This window comes from Haemaphysalis longicornis, unplaced genomic scaffold, assembly GCF_048455015.1.
Source record: "Haemaphysalis longicornis isolate Haplotype H1 unplaced genomic scaffold, Haemaphysalis longicornis Haplotype H1 scaffold_3, whole genome shotgun sequence".
Classification (NCBI taxonomy): domain Eukaryota; kingdom Metazoa; phylum Arthropoda; class Arachnida; order Ixodida; family Ixodidae; genus Haemaphysalis; species Haemaphysalis longicornis.
The window spans coordinates 47,972,542-47,997,112 of record NW_027526335.1 but is presented as its reverse complement, the minus strand read 5'-3'; the positions used below and the strand labels follow the sequence as shown (position 1 = coordinate 47,997,112).

Below are 24,571 nucleotides of genomic sequence, written 5' to 3'. Positions count from 1 at the left end.
TCATCTGTACAGTCATTCCCCGCATCGGGAATGTGGAAAGAAGATAATAAGATCTAGTAGGTATTGATTTGGGGGCACATGCGTTTCGCCGCTTTTCTGATGGAGGCGAAAAGCGAAAGTTCCTGTGTAGCGTCGGCGCGTTAAACCCCCACAATCAATCAAAGATTCGTTTCGCTGCACCAGGATTAGAGCCTTCGTCAGTACAATCGGCTGCCTAGAATCGAATAAGAAACATGACGGAGAGAAGGCGTACAAATGCACGCAAAGGTTTATCAAACTACCCGACTAATTCTCGCAGCCTCAAAGGAAATCAGCAGGACACCAAACCACAGGCGCGCATAACGCCCTTGGAAGGTGCTCATCGCCCTATTTTTGCGGCACGTTTCCCGATGAATGTCTTGGACATGCGATTCTCAGGAGCAGAAATACTTTTGACTAGTTTCCTTTAGCACGAAGATTAGCCAAATGTCAAGAAAGAATACTCGTGCGTAATCACATTGGGGGGTTTATTTGCTTTTTTTGCGTCTTCGTCACCCGCTACACTAATCTAACTTCTTGGGTGACTAGCAATGACAGCCAAAACGGAAACGCGATACGATGATCTTCTATGCTCTTTTCGCCACATCACGCATTATTCAAAGCAAAGAGCGCAGAAGCCATTGTGCTACCGCAAGATGTACGTAAAAAACTCGTCCCCGTTGATGTTATTATCTTCATTATATTTTCCTGTCTCCCGTTTCCTTGTCGGGATAGACTATCTCGTCTGGACTCGGATGCCAGGAAATCGATGCCCGCGTCCCACGAGGAGGGGAGAAATGGGTCTGATGAATCGCTGCCCGCTCAATGCATAGGCAAGACAGCGTGCTCGTCTTCACACGGACACCCGCAGCCACTCGAAATGTGGCAGCGAGGGAGAAGCGATCTACCAGGGATATATGCGAAGGTGTATCGAATCGGCGCTGGGATATATCCCAGGACGCGATGTAGGTCCTGCAGCTTATCAGTGAAGTAGACAAGAGAAGCCACCTTGACCCGAACGCTGCTTCAACCCTGCTTGATTCCGTGTGGCTTCCGTATCACTTTTTGCGAATACAAAAAATAAGAATCGTAACAGCTTTACCGAGCTGATTAAAGGACCTCTCTCATGCTAGCATCTCAGACTCACCAGACCTCCAAGTTGCTTGCTATTCTCAAAGATCTTCGCGTCACTATTCCCCAAACTATAGTCAGTCAGACTATGTCTCACCACTGGCGACAACACCTAAAGATTGTGCCTTTACTCAAGAATATGTATCCCAAGCTTTACCCAGACGGAAAGTCTCGCTTCTAGCCAAGCTTTGCAACAAGCATACTGCAAACGTTGCGACATCTCAAACACAGATGCAATTCCTTTCAGTACACAAGTCATTTGGGAGGGGTTAAATGAGCCATGAAGACCAAATACAACTTTGTTCATTTTAGGGAACTAGCCTTCGGTAACTCAGTAAGATCCATTCTGTGGCCAAAAGAAGCTTTTTAACAAAAACAAGCGCAAGAAATATCGACAAACTTTCAAATCTCCCGCTTCAGTGAGCTATTACGGGCAAGTGTGATGTCATATGGACAAGCGATAAAAATATTCTTATCAGTGTTTTAATTGCACGCTCGCATTCAAGTGATACGATCAGATGAAACTAAGGGCCCACTACAGTCTTTCAGTAATGTTTCTTGGCGATGGCTCAAATCGGCGGCCGCCAATCCCACAAACAAGGCTCTGTGGCGTCATAGAAAGGTTGTCCTGAAACTGGCGGCGGAGTCGCAACTGCTCCAGGTGCTTTCTTTTTTTCGATTATTTGCTTGAAGTTTGCTATAAAATTGGTGTCATTGTTATCGGGACAAAATAGCCTTTTTGATGAAGCTAACTTTTATTTTGTCTTCATGGCCCCTCTAATACCCAGAATTGGATCACCACGTGTGCTTCCCTGAACATGCCCTCCACCCGCGTTGCCGAATAATTCGCGATAATGCCAGCCATTCCTCAAAGTACCTTCCCGATGACACTCGCGGACTCTCACGCTCCCTGCCGTAGCTTCTTGTCATTTACGGAGGCTCGACAGCCCTCTGGATACTCAGCCATCATTACCCACTCGGGGCATTGAGAAGCTTATTTGGACTCCAGCTTCCTCCTCACTGACGGTCAGCAATGTATTGGCCACTCCCCTACTGGCCCTTTAAGATATCTCACGGCATTTCCGCGTGCTTAGACAAACCCCTCCTCTCCTCAACCAAAACTATTCAAACTGGAAAGAACTGCTTTACCGTAGCATCCACACCAGCACTGTCCCTCATTCTACACAACGCTTATATCCTATCGAATACCCCCGGAGAATGCTAATTTTTCTCTTAATCAGGCAGCCCTAACCCCATACCATAGTCGGGTGTGCTCGCTACCCGTCCCTCCCACATCTTTTCTCCCCTGTTCGCTTTCCCGAGCCGTGGGAGAACCTGATGACCTGCACGCACCTAGACGCCCAGCAACTGCTGGTCTGAAGGGCGGAGGCCGTCAGGTCGTCATTTAAGCTCGTAGAATAAGGAGCAACATCCAAGTTTGGGATAAATAAAGTACTTTCCTACTGATAAAATCACACGCTGATTAATCGATTGTGCTTTTATATGATCCACATCTTGGAGAACCCAGGCAGGTTTTTCGTCAGGGATGTTCACCTAACTTTTTGGTTTAGCTTTTTAAAGGTGAACTAAGCTCGTGGGCTTGAAGTAAAATTGTATGCCTGCACAATGCGGCTGTTGTGAAACGCACGCAAACTTTCGATAAGTTGCCTACGTTACATTTATCTTTGACGTGAGCGTGAAATTAAGTTAAATTTCCTGTTCTCCATTGGTTCCAGAATTGTGTTCGTATAGGGTTGTGCAAGTATCGTTTTATTGCACCCACGAATTGCACCTAGCTGTATGCCTGAAACAATCTGGAAGTGGGCGAATTTGAGCAAGCTACACCCCTCCTCACTTTCAAAGGCAATTGTAAAACCATTTTTCTGCACTTTGTGTAAGTTACTGATATGAACAATGATTTTTTTCTCTGGGTATACTCAAACAGAGAAGGGCATAAGGAAACATGCGGTGAAAAGTTACTGATAATCATAAAATAAAGACTCAGTTCGACTAAAACGCGACAAATTAAGTATGAGTGGAGGCAAGATCCTTTTACGGGTATTGGGCGATTGTAATTCCCGCGTCCGTTGAGACGTTTTCGGAGGGCGTCATTACTAGAACGCTTCCCTGGGCACCATTAACAGAAAATACAACTGCCAAATCATAAAGTATAATTACCTCTGAAGCATAATTACTGACTGGAGCTCATTGTCTACAGTCAACTTTGACGCCGTTGGTTCCAAATTTCGCGAGTAAAGTGTAGGTATAACACATTAAGGTACAAACCTAACTCTTGTGAGCTGTGATGTTGGAACCAAATGCTTTCGCGGTTACTTGCGTTTGCAGCGGCAACAAAACCGAAGTGTTGGTGTATACTAAAGCCTGGTGCTTAGCAGCCAATGTGGCATCTTTTTGCAGCCGTCGGGGCAGTAACACCTGACCAAGGACTACTTTAAAGTGTCCTCTCAGGCCTTTTCCAGTGGAAACTTAGTCTACGCACCCTATCAAAATAATTCTGGTTCCCACCATCATCCAATTACATGGGAACTGGCTGGATACGTGACAGCCGTTATCAACGGTAATGAATAAGGCCCCTTCGTGCTTTGTGTGACTTGGGTGGGGACCGGAGGGTATTTATAGATTTCTGGGCCCCTCTCTGGAGCCAGGATTTTTGTGGCGCCTGATATGGGAGACACGAAATGTCGTTTGTCAGTACACTCTATGCCGCGCTCTCACAACGTCTATCGTAGCGGCCGATGCCCGAGGGTATCGATAGCACCACGTAAGCATGTACCAACGCGAGTTGCATATAATTTATATTTCACGGTAACGATAGAATTAGTGATCATAGGACTACGTTGGAAGGGAGAAAAATAAAAATATAAGTTGAGCAGTGGAGCATGGGTGGGAAGCTCAATATTGAGGAACCCGTCTTTTCTGCTAAAACGAAAAATTGTGGTAAAATATAACGCAGAATCTTCTTGCCCTGTTGTGTTTCAGATGCCTAAATGATTTACAAAGAATAAAAAATCAGAACGCCATGAACACCGTGGCTTGGCGAGATACGCTTCATTCGCAGTTAGTAAACAAATTTATGGTCCAAAATAAGGCTGTGGCCAAAAAAATTGTCCTTTTAAAACGAGAATGCGCTGTAAATTCGAAGTTTAGAAGCAATTCTTGATAATGTGAAAATCATTGCCACCGTGCACTGCTAGAGCAATATAGAATTTTTATTTTTGGTGATGGCTAACAAAAACTAATGTGAATTTATTTTCAACAATGCACGCATAAGCAAAATTGTGAGAATATTACTGCCTAGTTCGAGGAAATTATTTCACGCCCTCCCATTGGCCTACAGCAAACTTCCCACGGATGTTATAGATAAGCACAAATTGAGGTCACTATCGGTCGTCAAATCGCGCCGACGACTCGTACAATACACTAGCAATGCTAGTGAAAATGGTACAAGTTCTTTTTGCTCTTTAATGTTCTTTGGTGCGCCGGACTGCATGAAAGCGTTTTGGCGTTTAGTGCAGCGGGGTACGAAGAGGAGGTTGTCTTTTAACAACCATGACAATAGGTATCTGCCTTTTCTCTGACTTGGAAAGTAGCGCCCGAATACATCGCATTAATTTTATTCCTTAAAATACACAAAAATTAAGGACGTTAATAATTATGCGCATGTTGAAAATCATGTAATAGGAACGGCATATACTATGTAAAATAACTATTGCAGATTGACTACAACTTTTCCAGCATATTTTTCTCCCGAAAAAAAAATGAAGCAGAAGATATCCTCCATCCAATTCTTCTTAAATGCGTAACTCTTCAAGCTAATCATGCAAAGCAGTACACGTGTCCTTGATGTAGTAAGACCTTGGGTCGTACTGTGTGGCACCCGTTTGTCGTACGATACACCAGAATTTATTGTTGTTGAACCCTACGCATAAATAAAGCACACTTACCTTGAGGAACGAGCATTGCTGATTCTGCAGGGCGAGCACTAGTTGTGGAACCTGTAAAGAAACAAATGATAAGGAGACTGTCTAATTGCTTGTCTTTCAATTCGGTTCTCTTTTTCCACCTAGTGGACGCCTTGTCGATATTCCCCCGAACCGTGCCGTAGCTCTTGTAAATGCTTTGATAAAATTAGGGAAGCTATAACAGCTGAACATTCAAACAGCGTTACGAGATTTGCGCTTACTATAGCTGCTTTTTCAAGAAAATGCAAATGCACATCCTCTGATGTTTGGCTATTTACGTTTGTCTTTTGCCGGCAAAAAAAACATCATTATAATTTCTGTGCAGTTCCAAGCCCACTTTATCAACCCGAGAACACTGCACCTTACATCTCTCATGAAAAGAATCGCCTGTTACAAAGACACTTTGCTTGGGTTAGTTGAAAGTGAAAGAGGATTTCCTCGTGGTGTTCTACGCTCTCGAGGTCGACATATTGTAGCGCACCCTTATTGGCGGTATGTTCATCAAGTTCCCTCCGGCGCACTTAACGAAGACCGCTTTTATCGCGATCCCGGAAGGGAATATTAGGCAACCTTTCGGAGTGCATTCGCTGCACTCACCCTATGGCCGTAAAATTCGAAAGGGAACGCGTATTCGCCTGTGCAGCTTTCTGGTATTGTGAAGTTTCTCGTCCGTTTCGCAGCGCAAAATAGCCTCTATTTTGAGGAAGAATCTCTTGCAAATTATGGCGAGAAGTAGCCGTGTAGGTTACCGGTGAACACGGACAAAGTGCACCAGACGCTTTCAAGGCAAAGTTCAGCGGTGTGGCTGCTAATTGCTCACAAACTGCAACAAATACAGACAACGAAGCAAGCGGGTGTCAACTTATTTGTAGAACCGTTGCCCCTTTCTCCACCAAAATGCATTGTTATTCCGTCCTCCATTTACATGTGCTGTACTAAACAGTCCTCTGTATCAAATGTGTCATACTTGTGCAATATTTATTCGTTGAGTGGGCCCCGCTTACCAACCGAAGATATATTAAGAGTGGTGGAAAGTTCTAGTTTGGTTCAAGCGCGAACGGCAGTCTAACAAAAGCAGTAGCATAGCGCATCGCACCCGACAGCGGTACGTGTCCTGAACTGAGTTACCGGGCACAGGAGTAGTAGAGCTCTTCGTTTGGTTCTGGGTCCAAGCTTTCGTGCGATGCAATTCAAACTCGTGACCGTGAACAGCTGCGCCTTTTTCGATCGTCTTCTCGCTCCCTAATATCGCCCGGTGCATTTTACGTACTCTGCTCTATGCGCCAAACGCCGATGACGGCCCAGAGTGAGACACTGCGGGGGTCTCTATACATCACATTGAACTATTCACTGTCTTCTGCGACAATACCCCCATTTATCGAAGCCCCATTTTGATGCTTGTTTTATGATGCCCGCCTATACGCCCGGGAGGTGCGTCCGAACGAAATAAAGGAAAGAGGTTAGGAGCGCCGCTGACTTTGACAGGCTCGGTACAGTGACCTAAATCAGCTCATCAGGCTCTCAGGATTTTTGCGGAAGCCATCCTTTTAGTGCCGCCTTTCCGCGTCCTCGCTACGTCGAGGCCGGACGTTTTTAAGCCTACGTTTTGTCTGAAGCACTTTTTGCTTCCCTGAGAGCGGGGAGTCTAATCCTGAAATTTGAAAGAAGAAGAAGAAGAAGAAGAAGAAGAAGCGAATCATGGTGTTACCGAGGAAAGTAAATCATGCGACCCCATAAAAATTCGTTTCGGCTGTGGTAACGAAGCAAGAAGGCGTGAAGGAACATAAAAAGAATCCAATTTCGCTGCCGTGGTTCCCACTGCTTCGCACCTGAGCACATTTTGGATGTGGAAATTCTAAACTTGGGATCTGAGGGTCACCGGAGCTTGCGACCACGATTTTTAACACAAGACAAGGGAGCCTTTTCTCCTACCAGCGTTATCCCATTTCCTATACGGGGTAGCTATTTTTTTAAAAGGGCTCTCACCTTGTTTTATTAGACATTCACTATGTCTTAGAGGCTATAGAAAAAATATGGCTGTGTGGCTTGCAACAAAATATTTGAGAAGCATAAAATTCGATCATTTGCTCTTTCTCTATTTTTTCCAGGCCGAATCAGTCTGCGGAGAAAAGAAAATAGCGCCAAATTTTACACAAAGCCAACAGATCGCGGAGTTTCCGTGCAATGTTTTTGGTACATCTTTAAAACACACGCACGCACGCACGCATGCACGCACGCGCACCCCCCACAAACACACACACACACACACACACGCACACACGCACGCACACGCACCCGCGCATGCTCACGTACACGCGCCCACACACACGCACGCACACACGCACGCACGCACATACTACCTTAAAAAGAATGAATAGCCACGAGCTTTCAGAGAGTAAGGGTCAAAACAAAAACAAGCTTGGAAAACGAACTACAGAACCGCGGAACATAATCATTGTATAGTCTTGAAGACAACCACCGTCAGCCCACCCTTTGTGTTTTCCCTGAGCAAACTGCACGAATAACGCACTGATTCCAAGATACTCTTGTTTGCCAAGAACGTATAAAGCGGGAGTGCAGTAAGATAGATTGGACAACGTTTCCAGGCCTCTGCACACGGAACACAACCACGAAAAGAAGCTATTTCCTGGGCCAGACAGTCGTTGAATAGCGTCCACGATTCCGACGCTCTCATTGTTCACGTTCCCTTCGAACCACTTTCCAAAACTTCGCCGAGAAGGAAACATGTTGTGTGTCGTGGTGTCCGATAACGAGGTGTCAGCGCCGTCCGCCTTGTTCCCCCACCATGTTTCCTCATTCATTTCTGTATTTATTTATTTGGGTGGACACTCCCGTATCTCCATTCCCGCATAGAGAAACAAAACACCCAGCGGCGTCGGACTGTGTAAGGCCTACCAAGGCGCAGAGTGTTCCTACACGTTGAATTGGGTTGAACGAGATGGTCCGTGAAAAGAAACTGCCGGCACTCTGCCTAGGCCTTCGAAACAGCGCGAGCTGATATCCCCAATCAATTCGCTATTTCGGGAAAAGCGGAGCCTAGTAGTTCATTCCAGCGTCATACTGTATTTTTGCCCCTCGAGGGAAGGCGACTGGTCGTCTCTGCCGGCCTCCGAAGCTCTGCTCGCTCTTGAGTAGACAAAATGTGAGGTGGAGAGGAGGGAAGCGCATGATCGATCTGAAGAAAAAAGCGCCGGAAACCGGATCGATTAGCGGCTTTTGTCGGCGGAAGAGCTAGAGCGGCCGCAGTGTTGGCGGATGATGCGGAGGCAGCCCTTCGATTTTCTCTTCCATAGCGCTCTATATAGACGCGCCGCATTCGCTAAGCGTGTCACGCCGAGTTGGATCAAAAGCAGGCGTTCTGAATCGCTTCCTTGTTTCTTCGGTGGTTCGACGAGCGCTCAGTCATATTGGTATTGGAGCGCCGCAATGCCCCAGCTACGACATTCCACCGGCCTTTGGTGCGTTTTGGCTTTCTTCGGTCATGCTCGCTTGTACTGGTCAGAAAACCAGCGTGATTGTGTAATTTCCCGTAGATGGCGTACACATGAAAAATACAACCACCTTATCTAAAATGACCGTCACCTCGCGCGGGAGTGTGAACGAATAAATAAGTAAATATATTTATTTCCAATGGCATTGAAGAGCACTGCCAAGGGCTGCAACTCTCTTCTCCGCAACAAGAAATTGTTCACGAATGAAGAAGTAAACACGTATACATACGAAAAATTCAGGGGTGAAATTCAAAGCTAACATGAGGGGCAGATAACCGTATTGAACTATGAATGCGCCCGACAGACAATAACACTGTCCGGAAATGTGAAGAAAAAAATTGAATCCGTGTACAACTGCACCAATAACAACAACAACAAAGAATAGCACAAGGGGCCGATGACAGGAGCAGCGAAATTTAATTTGAAAGCGCTGCTCCTCGTGAGCATGCCACTAGCAGAAGTTCTGGGCGTACTGCGCGTTTTTAGCACGGGGTGTAAAACATATTACCAAGCACCGTCCTTTTATTGCAATGCACCCACATCTTTATTTCCCTTCCTCGGGATCCAAATATTATAATTAGTTTGTATATTTTAAACAAAATTCCAAGAACAATAATTTTTCTTATATCTTATTACCTATACTCTTTGCCGGACGTTTTTTTTTTTTTTTTAAAGGGCACCCCTTGAATGCTGGGGAAGCCAGTTATAATAAAATGTGGTTTGATGACGCTTAGGATAGATTTAAGGTTGCAACAATGGTCGCACGAAAACAAAGAAAATGAACACGGGCATTGTTTTAATGCTCCTTGAGAATGCACCTTCAAATATAAAAACAACTTCGAATTGGTCAGAAACTTCGCTGAAATATTTTGTCCTTAAAGGCCTTTAAAGCCCCTGAATAATTTGCGGAGATCGCATTGTGAACAATTGGAAATACTTTAACCCATGGCAAGAAAACACCCCTGCAAAAATCCACACACACACAAAAACAATTCGTCCTGTATTCTAGGGTCTTCCTTCTAAAACCCACCACACCTCAGACGTTGCAGGCCTAAGCTACCAGATAGGTTTTATGGGAGTTATCTGTCATGTGGCGTATCGAAACTTTCCAATAACTTCAAACTTTTATACTGTTCAAATAAAAGCAGACTTAACTCTATAAATACAGAAAGGAACAAGATATAGCTCATCTGCCTTCGGGTTCTAAATCAATTTTTATGCACTTGCAATAATTTAAAAAACCGGAGCTGATACTACTTGTCTAACATAATGACTCGGCCACGGCGGCCGCTTTTCTGATGGAAGCGAAAAGTAAAAACGCCTGTGTGGTCGGGATTTCGGCGCACGTAAAAATCCCCGAGTGGTCAAAATTAATCTTGATCCCTCCACTACGGCGCGCCTCATAACCTGTGCGGTTTTAGCGCGTTAAACCCCGTAATCAGTCAATGAATAAAATAATGATTGCAGGGTAAAACCCATCGAAGAAGAAAATCATTTAAGATTATGGATACAGTGCCTTTGACCTGGAATCCCAAACTTAATTAATCTATAAGCGTCTGAATCAGAATAGCGCGACGGCTCCCCGCAATCTGAACGCAATCCTTAATTTCAACGTGCCGGCAGGATAGCCCACATCGTTCAAGGTTGCTCGAGCATTGATAAATAATATCAATCAATCCAAATATTCGGGGTGAACTGTTCTTCCGGCAAAGTGAGTTCTAAACCCCCTGGACATTGCCATGAAGGCTTACAGGTAGATTTCATCAGTTTTAGTAGCGGGGGCAATATAACGCTGAAGAATATTTGTGCATGCGAACGTATCTGGGTATTTCTGTAAGGGGATTCTTTAAAGGATCAAATAATAGCGCTCCGCTGAGGGACGTGATATCAGACTGAATTTGTCTGCAAACACTGTGTCCTCCAGCCCCGTAGTACTGTCTACAAAATTATACGAAAGAGAAAACTAATACAGCACCACGTACCTTCGTAGGAATTACGGGAAGAATGCAGATTAGCATTAGCTTCGTAGTTGGCTTGGTTTATATGGTTTTGGTGAAAATGACAACGAACTCTACGCCGTTGCTGCGAGATGCGGAAGGGGAGAGGGGGGGGGGGGACCTGTCTACACTGCTATCACAAAACTCTCTGGTAATCTCCTTCACGGCGGCTAAAAGCAAGTGGCCATACAGGGTGTTTGCAATATAAGCGGCGCACGGATCATGAAGAATTAAAATCTGACAGAATAAACCACATAAATCACGATGTAAATATAGAATGCGCTCTCAAAGGTAACGACGACGATTGTATACATTAAAATGCGTCAAAATTACGTGTGGATAATTAAACGGTGGCGGCAGGGCACGTAAATAAAACATCAGAGAACACGTACTAGCGAATATATTGCCCTGTGGCGAAGCCGCCTTGGGGTATTTTTGCTTTGTCAGGCTATTTGATTGATATTTTCTGGAGCACTAGCCCCAGCAGGTGCCTTATGAAATTAATGGCTATGCTAAATTAGTTCTATTTGGCGTGCATGACGGCCATGTACAATTACATCCCGTAAACGTAGCCTGAGCAGAAGAGGGATGAGAGGAGGGGTTGGTTAAAAGTAAGAAGACCATCAAAGCAACTTGGCGTCCAGCTAGCGTTCACTCGGCTGCTAAACGTGTTTCGACTTGTAATACGACTTTAAAGTAACACCACGTTTTCCAAAGTTCTCCTGATTTCCTTCTGCAACCGTATTTCTTGCCGATGTTTGCCGCTAAAGCACGTCAAACTGGGAGCGACTGAAAGTTGTGCAGAGGCGTAATTGGATTTTAAGGCGGTGATACAGGGACGCGGAACGGAACCTTTCACTGCGTCACGGGCAGCCAAGCAAGAATAGCTTGGATATATACACCTGTAAAAGCACGTTGGACGTGACGCTTCATAAACCGTCTGCGTTGTAAAATGACTCGTTGAATGGACTCCTTCCTGATACTACTTTTTTTTTCTTTGTTAGAAACTGTCCTGATCACTGGGTCAGCGTTTTATGGTCCGGCCGTAAAAAGACGTAGCGCGATTATCGGCTGCTGGAGTGAGTTGCAACACTTGCGCTGACTGTGTGTGTGTAGTTTTTGTTTTTGTTGCTTTTTATGCTTACTTCTTGGCCTGGCACAATGTAGCACCCGTCAGTATGATTCTGTCGGAGCGACGGGACGCAACAATATGCTGCGCTTTCCGTATTTAGAGGTTCAGCGGTGCGCCGCACGAAGTGTGTTCATAACACTTCGCTAACGAACGGAACTATAACATTATTCAACTGTTCTTTATAGATGTAGTTTTAGAATCGTGTATTTTTATTGTGCAAGTGCTAGGCGAATCAACCAAAAGTACGACAACCACAAAGCGAGTACGCCGTACGCGTACTTTGAACATAGCACTGTATGAGATATGTCCACAGAGGAGTAATGTCTTGGCGAAATGACATGCGAACTTGAGGATATAAACGAGAACGCGCAAAATTGAAGAATACTGTTCTAGAGATTCAATAATTGCACGCTGTTTGTATATTTTGAAATCCATACTTCCCAACTTTGATACTGTAATACAGCCATGCGTCAATTTGACCTGCACGGAAAGAAATCGCGCTATTTGTGTCTGCTGGTTCACACATTCGTGTTCGTATTTCATTTGTCCGTGACTGTACATACGGGAAGAGGTATGTGTGTCTATGCTTTTAAAACGGCTAATCAACTTCCATTCATTCATTCATTCATTCATTCATTCATTCATTCATTCATTCATTCATTCATTCATTCATTCAATCAATCAATCAATCAATCAATCAATCAATCAATCAATCAATCAATCAATCAATCAATCAATCAATCAATCAATCAATCAGTGCACAAGTATTAACAGGGTTCAGCTGTTGGCGTATTCTGAAGCCAAAGAAAGCAATAGATACCCATATAGGTGTACTGGACAACGTTTTCTAAGCGGGAATTTACGCTTATCTTGATGCACATACGTTCGAAAGAGCAAGAAACGATTTATTTGCACCCGCTTAATGACTAAATTCAACCAAATTAAGTTTGCTTCTATACTTAAAATGAATTTCCGTAAGATCGCCTTCAAGTTAGCTGTTGTTTTTTGCGTCTAGCGGTATGATTACATTTTATTTAAAGACTGCAGACTTGCTGGCTATTAAACAGCACAGGCGTTCTGCGTGAACCCTTTATTCCGCAAAAATCGAAGCGGGAAGAGAAATAAAAGCCTTCCTTATCAAGCATGAAGCTTCTGGTCAAGAGACATAAAGTGACGCCGCTAGATGAAGTGCGCAGACAAGATTTGATTTGATTGAGGTTGCCGTATATAAATCCAAAACTTTGTGCTTTTGAGTTAACATATTTCTTCCTTCTTGATTTTCATTTGCGCCTGGCGAGTACGTGAAATCATTATCCCCAGTGTTCTCAAAATGAGCGTAGGCGTGTGTTCATCATTTTTTTCACGCAATCGTTAGCAAAAATCAAGCGAGCAAGTGCCTCGGAGGCCCCTCTGGAAGTAAAGTGGAGATAACTGTTGTTTAGCTGTTCACCGACTATATACTGCCAGAACTTGTTTTCACGCAGAAACCAAGATTGTGAGCTCGCATATATCACGTGGAGCTCGCATATATCACGTGCAACTAGAAAATTTTGGTATACGCTTGCCCCACATAACATGTTTCAAGTTTAACTTGCTAGTATTCTATCACACCATTGTCATGCATCACAAGCGAACATATTAGCTGTACGCCTCCATTTACGTTCTTCGGCTATGAGCAGTACGCTCCAATTGAAAAATGTTGGGCTTCAAGACCCCTAAGCTGCACTAAGTTTGTGGCGCCCTTCAGTGGACGGCTGCAGATCAGTTTAGACCACCATATGTCTTAAACGTGCGCCTAAACCTCATACACGCTGGTGGCATGGTAGTTCATCTCTATTAGAAACACAAAATCCACAGCCTGCAATCAACCTCACGAGTAACTTCTCCATCAAATGTCAAAGGAACAGGTTAATATTACAGCATAAAAAACATCAATTTTTTTCTTAGTACTAAGTTTGCCATTATGCTCTGGTGCCCTTTACCCCCAAAGACAATCACCAAACTGACATAAAGTTTGGACCATGAAGAGAGGGGCAGGGGGTGCGTAAATAGGCTACCTTCTCACGGCTTACAATTTTCTTGGTCCTTGGGGAGTCACAGATTCCTGCGTACGATACGACAGCACAAAAGCCTCCCCTCGCGAAGATTGCTCGTTGCGACGAGAACTACCCGACGGAGAGTGCTACTCGAACGTATTTGGCTCCAGGGTGCTCAGACTCCTACCAAGGACAGATACAACACGACGTGCTCACTTCGAGGACACACAGTGGGGCCTATGATGAAATCGATAGAGAGCCACTGTCTTGGACACTCTGGCCGAGCACCTCTCTCTGTGCTCCAATCTATTTGTCTTCCTCTTTATCCTGGGACAAACGCTGACCACTGCGCGAGCATCGGTGACCACTGCGCGAATCAGGAGAGCCACGGTCCCGTTGGCCCTGCGCAGCGAGCAGCCTCTTCCTACGAACCAAATGGCGGGATCGCAGAAGCGGAGATGAAAATGTACAAGTTGTCTGCATGTGAAAAGAGGGGCTTCTGGACAGAGAGGAGTCAGAGGGCTGGGAACCGCTCCTGCGAGCTTCCGCGGCCAAGTTCGTTGGGCGAGATAAACAACAGGAGAATCTCGGCCCCGACCACTTTCTCTTTAGATGTTACTTCTGTCCGGACGTTTCACCCTGTTCCGTTCGCGCATAATCTTTTCCTTCTTTCGCCTTGGGCGAGTCCCGTGTTCGTTTATTCTTCCCTTTTAATCCTTGAGTTTAGGTTTGATGTCGTGCCTGTATTTCTCTGTTTTATCCAACTTTTGACTTGGCTTCTTTGAAATTCGAAACAGCGGCTTCTTTCATTCGTCATATTTTATTTTTCTGTTGGTCTTCAACTTCAACTTTCAACTTTATTGAGAATTTCATATATAGAAATGCAAGAACAAACACAAACAGCTGAAAAACTGCAGCTTGACGGTGTGTTTGCTTCTTACGGTTGACAAGGCAGAGTAGGAAAAACAGTTCAGAGCATACGCACAGAAACCGTTCTACGCAAATAAATATCGCCTTAGCAGGTCGATATTTCATTCAAAAGAACCAATAAAAACACTATAGCTTACATTTTGTAAAACAAACTTAAATGATACAGACCATTTTATATGCATACATATAAAGGTTACAAAACAAAGCACGGTATACTGGTACACAAAAAGACAAAATAATGTAGAGGTACGGAACCTGCGTACCCGAAAGGAAAAACAAAGGTTCGAAGAAGCAATGTTATATACAGGCATGCATACGCACATAAATACCTGCACTATAGATGTGTCCACATAAATACATACACACAACTTCGCGCCTTTAAGTATTTCTTTTCTCTTTTTCAAGCAAAAGCTTTGGAAAAACTCTCTTGATGTATGTACACTTGCCACAACTTCACAGAAAAAGTAGCCACACAGTGCCTACGCCGCCGAAAGTAATCTTGGATTCGTTTTCCCCGGGCCTAATTCTACTTGTTCTAGGTCCTCGGGATTTTCTCTCTCTCTTACCACCTTCGGTCGTCCCCACTGGCCTAAGGCTATGTACGCCCGTACTTTTGCTAACAGGCACCGACTAAATCCGCGCGTTTTAAATTTTCGCTAGCAGTGCTTTTTTTTTCTTTATTACATGGGAGAGTACGCTCAGACGTGCCAGTACGAGGACAACAGAGTAAAGCAAACCAAAAAATACAATGAAGTTACCAGAAGCTCAAACACATCAAAATTCAGGACAACCCAAGCGTTCAAAAGAAAGGACTAGTCAGGTGGTTATGTCAAGCGAATTATACACATTACGTACAAATGCCACAGTTTCTCAGAAATATGACTTTGTTAATTTTGGTGGCTCAGCATGCCTATCACATAAGCGACATCGCCAGAGACTGTACAAACTTATGAACACAAACGTATCATAGTGTGGCTCACCAGGACAGCCGAATGGCAAAAATCTGGTTGAGAAAGGCGTAATATCTGTTTTTTTCTGAGCGTCAGCTGTAAAATGTCCCAGAAAAACACAGCAGCTCTCCAATCTACAAAACAGTGATCAATTGTCTCCGGTCGAGAACAGAGCCGGCCGTCTTTCGACCTAGCTATAAACAGACCCTGGTCTTACATCCAAGGTTTAACAGGGAGCGCGCCAGTGTGTAATTTAAAGAAAAAGGTTTTAACACTTGGCGGAACACACATTTTACACACTCTATTCAGGACATCCTGGTACTGACACTGGGGGTACGGAACACGATATAAAGGTATCGGAGAAAGCCCAGAAATCATGACATCGGAAACAGACTTGCGCGAAGCATTAAATATGTAATCAAGGCTAAACAGCCTGTAAGAAGCGAACCGTGTTAACCACTTCTTTGAAGAAACCCTGCGGGTTCCGCTCTGCTTAACGCTTATTTCGCGCTTCATGACGACTTATTCCTGCATTTGCATATTGTCGTCAAACAAAGCGTGTAACCTGAAAGTCGAACTGACGATTGAAGTCTGGGAATATTTGTGATTGAATACTACAAATATGTCAATCGCGAAATAATGCGATAGAGGGAAACAAAACCCAATGCAACCAAGGCACTGGCGCTGATCTGGTCATACGAACCTTTGCTCATAACAGAGGAAACAAAACTAGTCATTGGGCGTGCATCACCGTCGCTTCGCTGCTCAAAGGTGCCTAAACAGCACGATGTCTAAATAAAGAGTGCATGAACAGCGTTAAAGCATACGAGCATGACGGACTCTTTTCGCTGCACATCTTTCACAAATTAAATAAAGTATCCCGCCATATGAAGTGCTGTGATGGCACTCAAAAGCGCAGGAAAAGACGCCGAAGACCACAGTACCCCACAATATTGCCTTTTTAAGGCCACTTTCTCCATGGAACATTAGGCAGAGCAGGAGGGCGACTCGCAAGGACCGCGCGCTCGCACGCCGCTAACCACATTATTCGCCACGCACAGTGAGTGACGTCCCCAGCTTCGTAGTCGCTCCCTTTATTCATCTCTCTACTCGGCCGCCACAGAGCCGACATGAAAATTTCGACTGCTGAATTGACGCTACCAGCGACAAATATACGCGAAAAGTAAATAGAATTATGATTAACACACACCAGCGCTCTTGTGCTAAAGTTCGCTGGTACGAGAATGAGAGCAAGTATAACTCTTTTAAAAAGCTCCGATGCATGTGTATTCCTGCCGCACTTTCCCATCACCGCCTGTCGGTGAGGGTCGTAAACCCTTGCCTTTGTTTTAGCTTCACTGTCGAATGTTCTCAGCCGGATTGCGTTTAATCGGTTGTTTGTCTGCTTCGAGACTGCCTAATTCTTCGAAGGCCAATATAAGGTGGTCACATGCTTAGCATGGTTTTATTTTGTGAGGGCATTTCAAATTAAGTTGTTCGATGCAGAGCGACTTTGATTGCGTTAGCACGTTTCTAGGGAAATGTAAAAGACGAGAGGGACGTCAAATAAAAAGAAGAGAAAGAAGAATTTCTCAACGCCCAATCTATGCACAGTTCCCATAATGGTACCGTGAGATACCAGATTCGAAGAGAGAGCCGGGCTTTAGATGGCTCCGATTTACGAGCCGAGAGTTGAACACTGCTGCAACCGTGTTGGTATTTGATCTGAAAGAAACTTTTGATCGGCCTGGCGAGCGCATACTACGGCGAGCAAAAAGAGTGAATTTTGGTGGGGGTGAAAACGTTGTCTTTCAAGTAGATGAGCTTCGTGGTCAGAACAAAAGAGCGGGAGATAATTTCTTTTCACTGTGCTAAAGAGAACCATTTTGAACGAAACATATATTCCAAATGAGTTGTTATCAGGCGGGTGTACGACTCCCCCGCGACATTTCAGTAGCCTTAGTACGCTAAGTGCAAGCTTGGAACCTTAGCATTTCTTGCACTGAAAGTTGCGTCCTTTTATTCTGAAACAAATTTCCGTTCCTCACTTTTTGGTTTATGGAGCCTAATTCTCGGAAATTATACTTAATAACAACTGTCATCCTAAGCCGGTTAAGGATGTATTCCAGGGGTCTTAGGGTAAACATGCTGTTTAAGCAGTTGAGCTGTTGTAGCTGCCCGTAATGCGTGGCACGAAAGGCTCGTAACGCGCTAAAAATACAAAACAAAATGCTGACCGCTCGTGAGCACGCGTCTCGCGGCGACCGCCGACCGTACACGGAACGTGCAGGCAGTGAGTGGCTTTAGCGGAAAAAAACTGGCGCAAACACCGAGGAACTAGAAAACGTCGAGCATGCCCTTGAGCGCGCGCCTCGCGGTGACCGGAGATTGCCCCCGGCTCGCGCAGTGGCTTTAGCAAGAAAAGAAAAAAAAAACGGGAAAAGACCCCAAGGAGCGCTGCGCCTTGCCTGAGTGACCAACAACGACACAGCTGTCGCAACACCTGCTCCAGGGAACCTCGACGCGACTCCAGGAACGCCGGGACTGCGTCGTGCACGTACGCACCGCCGCTTCGCCCCAGCTGTCTTCAAGCGCCACAATGCATTTAATGCTTGGCATGAGGAACACGACGATATAGATGCATATGACGATGAATAATACCAGCACAGTACAAAGCTATGATGGAAAATGTAAATAAACAATTTTAACCGTACAAATACGTGGTGATGGGCCCTTCAGTGGTCACGTAGAAAGAAATCCTGCAGCTTCGCTATTGTTCAAGGCTTGCGCGACTTAGTGCAAGCTTTGCCAGTTTTTTCTCCTCAATTCTTCTCTTGTTTACGCGAATTCCGAATTTAAATCAGCGTCAACGCCGGTAAAACCTGACTGATAGTGCTTTTGCCTAATACAGTAAACTTCTATACGTCTAACCTCCAAATATTTAGTGGAACAGAGCGAGGCTGTGATGTACTTGATTTAACGCGGCCGTTTTCTCACATGTTTTATTTTTTAAAACCACCTACATAATTCGCTCTGTGGCCCACGCAAAGTGATTAAAAAACTCTTCTCGCGCACTCCATTTATGAGTTGCGCCTAGACGCCCGGTCTAGCCACCCCAACCCTGTCACTACGACTTCCGCCTGTTTCCTCTTTCTTTTCTTAGGGAGCATCTGCGACCCCTTCACGTTGTTTAAAGGTAATATTAATTTGCCCAAACGAGCACTTCAACCTTTCCCCCTCATGTGCCGTGGCTACGTAGACCAAGCACTTTCTTCTTTTCTTGTTCACCTCAATCTGGATAGAAGGTTCTATAGCCGCAACAAAGTCGAAAGTCAAACACGTGTCTAATACTTTCGATAAAATACGGCAGATGGATGAAGGTTAAGGAATCTTTACACGGCTCAAAACTAACAGCAGGAACAATATATACGTGCAAGAGAAAATTATCAGAGATCAACCTCACTGTACTGGGAGAAGTATGAACAAAGAAAGAGTTAACCAAGTTTAGGTCATGGTGGAAGTCGCCAATTGAGTTTCCTGTCTCGTCGGCGGTAAATCGATCACGATGAGCGCCTTCCCGAGCGGAAAAGCTTCACCGCATGGGGCATCCGAGCCTATATTCCATAAAAAGCGTCACGTGAACAAAGCAGGCCCTTGCGCACAAAGCTGCGATCGTTAAACTGTGCGGTGCCCCTTTATTTTTTATAGTTCGTTATTTGGCGTAAAACCCGTGCACCGTGGTTAAGCTTGCTCTGTTCCGTACGGTGAACTACAAAAGAGTAATAATAATCGAGTGTGCAGCTGCATCGTTGCAGAGCTAAACGTAGAGCGGCACTAACAGTTGACCAAGAAACAGAGTGACGAAGTTAGGATAGAAGAAAAGCAGACGGAAACCACAGCAAAGTAAAGGCAGAGTAGGCGCGAAAATTCGACTAATTGACAGCCAGCGCTCGTCCCCTTTGTGTTTTTTCTGCGTTCAGTGCCCGATCATGAATACTTCAGTCAAAAGATCCCAGCTCACGTCTTCCTTATTCAATTTTCAGCCTCTATGTAGGGTTTGCACGGCTTGTTCGGTCTCGACCGTCATTGGGGAGCTCCCAAAGAAGCGTTCGACCGTAGCTCAGCGAAAGCTGAGCTACTGGCGATCTAAATGTTATTTTAAACAGTGTTTTTATCGACCTCATGCTTAAAATAACTGGGAACGCTTAGAAGAGTGCGGGGCGCACACAACTTTCAACGTGCAATATGCCTCAACTTCCGTCAAGAATGATACATAATAGCGTAGACTTACACAAAAAGGCTTCTTGGTCACAAACCCAGCGCCGGAATGCCGCATCTGGAGTGATGTCAGCATGCACACTCTTTCCTCCCTTCTGCAAACACCACCCAAAGCTGGTCACGTTAAAACGAAGGATATTTGTTTCCTGCAGCGTCTTACAACACTATTGCAACTGGCATAAAGTCTGTTGGAGGCGCCGCTAACCAGTTTTGTTCCTTCGTCATGACTTCTTGACCGCCACGCTACGTGCCACTCAGTTTCACCTACTCCTTAGCATGCAAGAGAGCACAGTGCTCCATATAGATCGCCTGTACCCCGCTGCTTTTCTTGTTATTAGAAGCGGAAGATTCGTAGTTGTATTATTGATGTGTGTGTACACTGCAGGGCCAAGCGCTAGACTAAGGAGGAGGTAAAACAAAAGCCTCCAACAAATGTGGAGAACCACAATCAAGAGGAATATAAAGGCATGGGGGAGCATCCCTGACAGTAAGTTTTTCTAATGTATTACGCACGCAACAGCCCCCAAACACATGTGTCCTGCATATATCTGAGCAACTACGATCCGTTCTGCCATGTAAAATACCGAATATTAGCCCTTAATACTTCACAATAGCATCGCAGCGTAGCTTGACTCTGTAGAATGCTGCACGGCCAGCAATTTTCATGTATAGCAGCCATAAGCCCACTCTCCGTGGATGAGGCGCCAGCGCTAACAGCGCTTTCCATACAATTTTTAATGGAATGCATTGCGGCATGCGAAGGCTTTTTATATCTTGTTGGCTTTGCTACCAAAAAAAAATTATTTAGCCCTCTCAAGAAGCTAAAGCATTGAAAAAATGTTACGAGCAGTAATCACCAGGTTGTGTTGTACGGACATCGCTACGGCTCAGGCACCTCACATGAACGGCACATTTCGAAAGCGTTATTTGAAAGCAAAAACACTGGCATTCTTCGGGTATAGGAATCCACGCAAACGACACTAAGTTGTACCAGAATATACATAGTTTAAAACGCGCTAATCGCCTTATCATGAGTAGTAGTGAGGTCGTGGAGCGTAAGACGCTTCTTCTCGACAGCAGGCCTTATCCCCAGGTCTGTTGCCTTCGATTCAGGCATCCTTTTGCTGACTTTACAAAGTCTACTGGACGTTCACTTGAGTGTGCATGCACCCGCGCGTGTACGGAATTGTAAGAATCGTAGAAATTCTTATTTCTATAACTTCATGGAAGAACTACATAAATTTTCGGAAAAAATGTCATAATTTTATGCATTTTTCGGCCGACGACGTTAAAAGACAACATGCGGTGGAAACGCGTTTTCGCTGCTACCACAATGCTGCAGTGGCGAACGCAATAACTGAGTAAACTAGGCTGTTACTCCAGATTCATTATATGTTCGTCGAATTTCAATAAATAAAAAGTCTGGACGCCTGCTATTTAGGTGATTGTTCTGTCAACAAATAGAGCGGAATCACATAAGGCGTAATCACATAATACGGCGGAATCCCATGGGTTCTATGTACTCGCACACATGTGTACACGTTGCACAGATAAAAAAGAGGCCTTGTGCATTTGTTTACCCAATGCAAGTCACGGTATGGGTACCAAAGGATACAGCGAGGAGCGCCGGGACTAATGAAGGAGCTTGAGTGGAAAGAAAAATCCACACAAGAAAGGTACTTTGGCTGACCTACGATATGAGGGGTGGAGGTCTTCGCGAAGGGCAGTCGTTCATGCAGTTCACATACAACAAACGACAATTATAATGATGATTATTGCGACGAATATTGCGTAAAAATTATGACCGCTCTTGAAATCAAGTCAGTCATCGCTTGGCAAACCAAAAACGGCGCTACGTAACATTCGCTTTAATTCTAAGAATTCGGCAGTGCGATCAAACAATCGGCAACACGTGTTGACTCGCTGAGGCCAGCGCTTTAGTACAGCCCACGCCTAGCAGAGCAACGGAGCTATATATGTCTACATGGTTTGCACACTGCCGTCTATATCGAATTACTCTGGATCAGCTTGTTCGTAGCTGCTTCGCCACGACTGACACAGCAATACAATTAATTCAGATGTATCACCCCGAAGCCCTCAATGCTCTTTTCAAATTGTTCGTATTGATAATAACCTTATCTGTTTCCTCTAGATTCTTCCTCTCTTTTTTGTATTGCAACAACGACGCATTCGCGTTATCTCCCTGTACAAAGCGATTGACTTCATTTCGCTGCTCGTAGCTTGTCCGTCCCAGAAAAAAAGCACTGCATTGATATTAAAAGACAAGCGAGCAATCCAGACAGTCTCCTTTATGGTATGTTGCCATCGCAACCACATCAAACTTTCGTCATCCAACTTCCAAGCTGGTGGTTACAAAACCCAAGCTCGTCTTTGTCTTTCGCAACCACATCGCAGAATTTCCATTCAACTCTCTCAGGCGCAACAGTGTACTACTTGTAGCTTTATAGTAGCTACCCCGCAGTGTTGTGTCTACGGGAGGCAAAAGCCGGCCTCGAGAACAGAGCAGCTGTTGTTTTGAGCCAAGCACCTTTCACACGAGGCCATCAAAAGCCACGCTGACACCCCGTGCGCAGCAGCTGGCGTGCTGCGAACAGCGGCGCTTGAGGCAACAACCTCGCCATTTGCTGGTGATTATGTGAACGGCTGTCTGGCGATGCAACAATCACTTGCACGTCTTGGCAATCACCCTCCTAGGCACACGTGTGCGCAAAAAGGCCGCGACCAGACAGGAGAGAAAGGGGTGTATGCCATGGTATTACTAAGGCTCTACTGTTGTACTTATTGCTACGCACGAGGCGTAGGTACAAACGAAAAACTAACAGACAAAACTGGAAAGTGCGTTTAGCACTTCGTTTTACAGCGAAGCTGTTAACCTCCAATTGGTCGGAAAATTTTGTGTCGTAAAGAAAAAACCCAGGCAGGGGGCCCAGCAGTTCTTCCCTAAGACGTCGAGCCCGGCATGCGTAAGGCTCATCATGCATACAGCATAGTGCTCAGCATTTGTTAAAAAAAAAGAAAAAACGAGCATCGGAACCGCATTATAGATGATAAGGCGCCTGTGAACAATGGGACCCCCTCCACTCATGTGTTCCCTGTAGGAGCGTGCGAATATTACATTTTTCGAATTAGAATAGAATACGAATATCCAGCTCCGAATATCGAATCAAATATTGAATAATTAAGGGGGACGAGGCTTTCGAAATCAACTTTTTTGTTTCTTCGTGGATTTTGATTAAAATTAGCACAGCAACTGGAAATGTTTCTGTCATGATACCATAAAAATTTCAAAGTAATACTTTGAAAACTTCTAATATTTTGAAAACTTTTTTATTTATAAAATTTTCTTTCTGTTCACGCTGTACCGAGCTTGCGCGGCCTATAAAATATAGAAAACTTCCTCGAAATGCTTTAAATTCCCAAATGAATGGATGAGGTCGTGACAGTCATAGATTTTTTTTTTACCAGAACAAAATTTTTTTAGTTTTCAGTTTTTTTAGAGGTGAATGTACAACAGGCATATAGACTATGAACAACTATTTGAATAAAACATTTCACAAGACATAAACCTGAAAAATCAAGAGTGTCGCAACCTGTACTGTTCATCAAGGAATGTAATGCAAAGAACGGAATCAAAATAGACCTAGCGGTCACGAAGAAGTCACTGCAGCAAGCGACGTAGGTGTCAAGAAAAAACTATTTTGAGAAAACGGCTACCGAAGTTGCAACATAGATTTCAGTAATCAAAAGTCGCTAGGGTTGTAGCCTTTCATGTCGTTTCGAACACGGTGCTTCTGGAATGCCTTGTCTTGAAATTGGAGTGCCTTTTGCAGCCTTTTTCTTTCCATAAAACATCATTTTGAGCTTCTCTGTGAAGAGTACAAAGCCCGGGGGGGGGGGGGGGGATATGGCTTTCAATGCAAGCTAAGTGTTAGCTGGTTGCTTGCATTCCACTGGACAACTTCCCTCTGCAGTGTTGTGACCATGGCACCACGTGAATCCCTCTTTTCTTTTACTTAATTTTGAAAACAGAGCTTTGACTTTTTTTATGCTTTATAACCCTGCTTGGAGCACCAGCTTATGTGCAGGCGTTCAATGCCAAAAGTTTACATACCACAAAGATACAAATTAACTACTTTATTTCTTGGTACAATTTTCCGCGTAACTTCAACTTCAATACATGCACATTTTTTAGCACTCTTGAAATTCAGGGCATTCAATATTCCTCGCAGCACAGCCAATATGTGCTAAACTATAGATGTATGCATTGGTATTAATAATTTCCCTAAAAAATCAATTTGCTAAATTCTACTACAGTAAGGTACATTTTTAACGCCGGCAACACGTTTTTATTCCGAACTCACACCTCTTTGCATGATTGTTCGAAGTGCACGGCAAACGTTGCGCAAGAAAGCGATATGGCTCGCCTGAATCGCGGCGCTCGTATACCGCAAGATGTCATAATTTGTTTGTCCATGACATGGCCCGTCAGGTCGTTCTTAACAATAAATCTAACTTACAGGCATTCACTACAACTATTGGCGTTCAATCGTACCCTGTTGCGCAGTCAGGCGATCCTCCAACCC

General features: G+C 44.6%; 1 protein-coding gene across 1 annotated transcript in view; it reads right to left on the bottom strand.

Annotated features, from left to right (window-relative positions):
• Cnga (Cyclic nucleotide-gated ion channel subunit A) overlaps positions 1-24,571 on the bottom strand; it is a 123,771-nt gene that overhangs the window by 59,710 nt on the left and 39,490 nt on the right. The window contains exon 2 of the mRNA XM_077703126.1: positions 5,115-5,165. The gene's annotated coding sequence lies outside the window, so the exon portion shown is untranslated. The remainder of the gene's footprint in view (positions 1-5,114; positions 5,166-24,571) is intronic.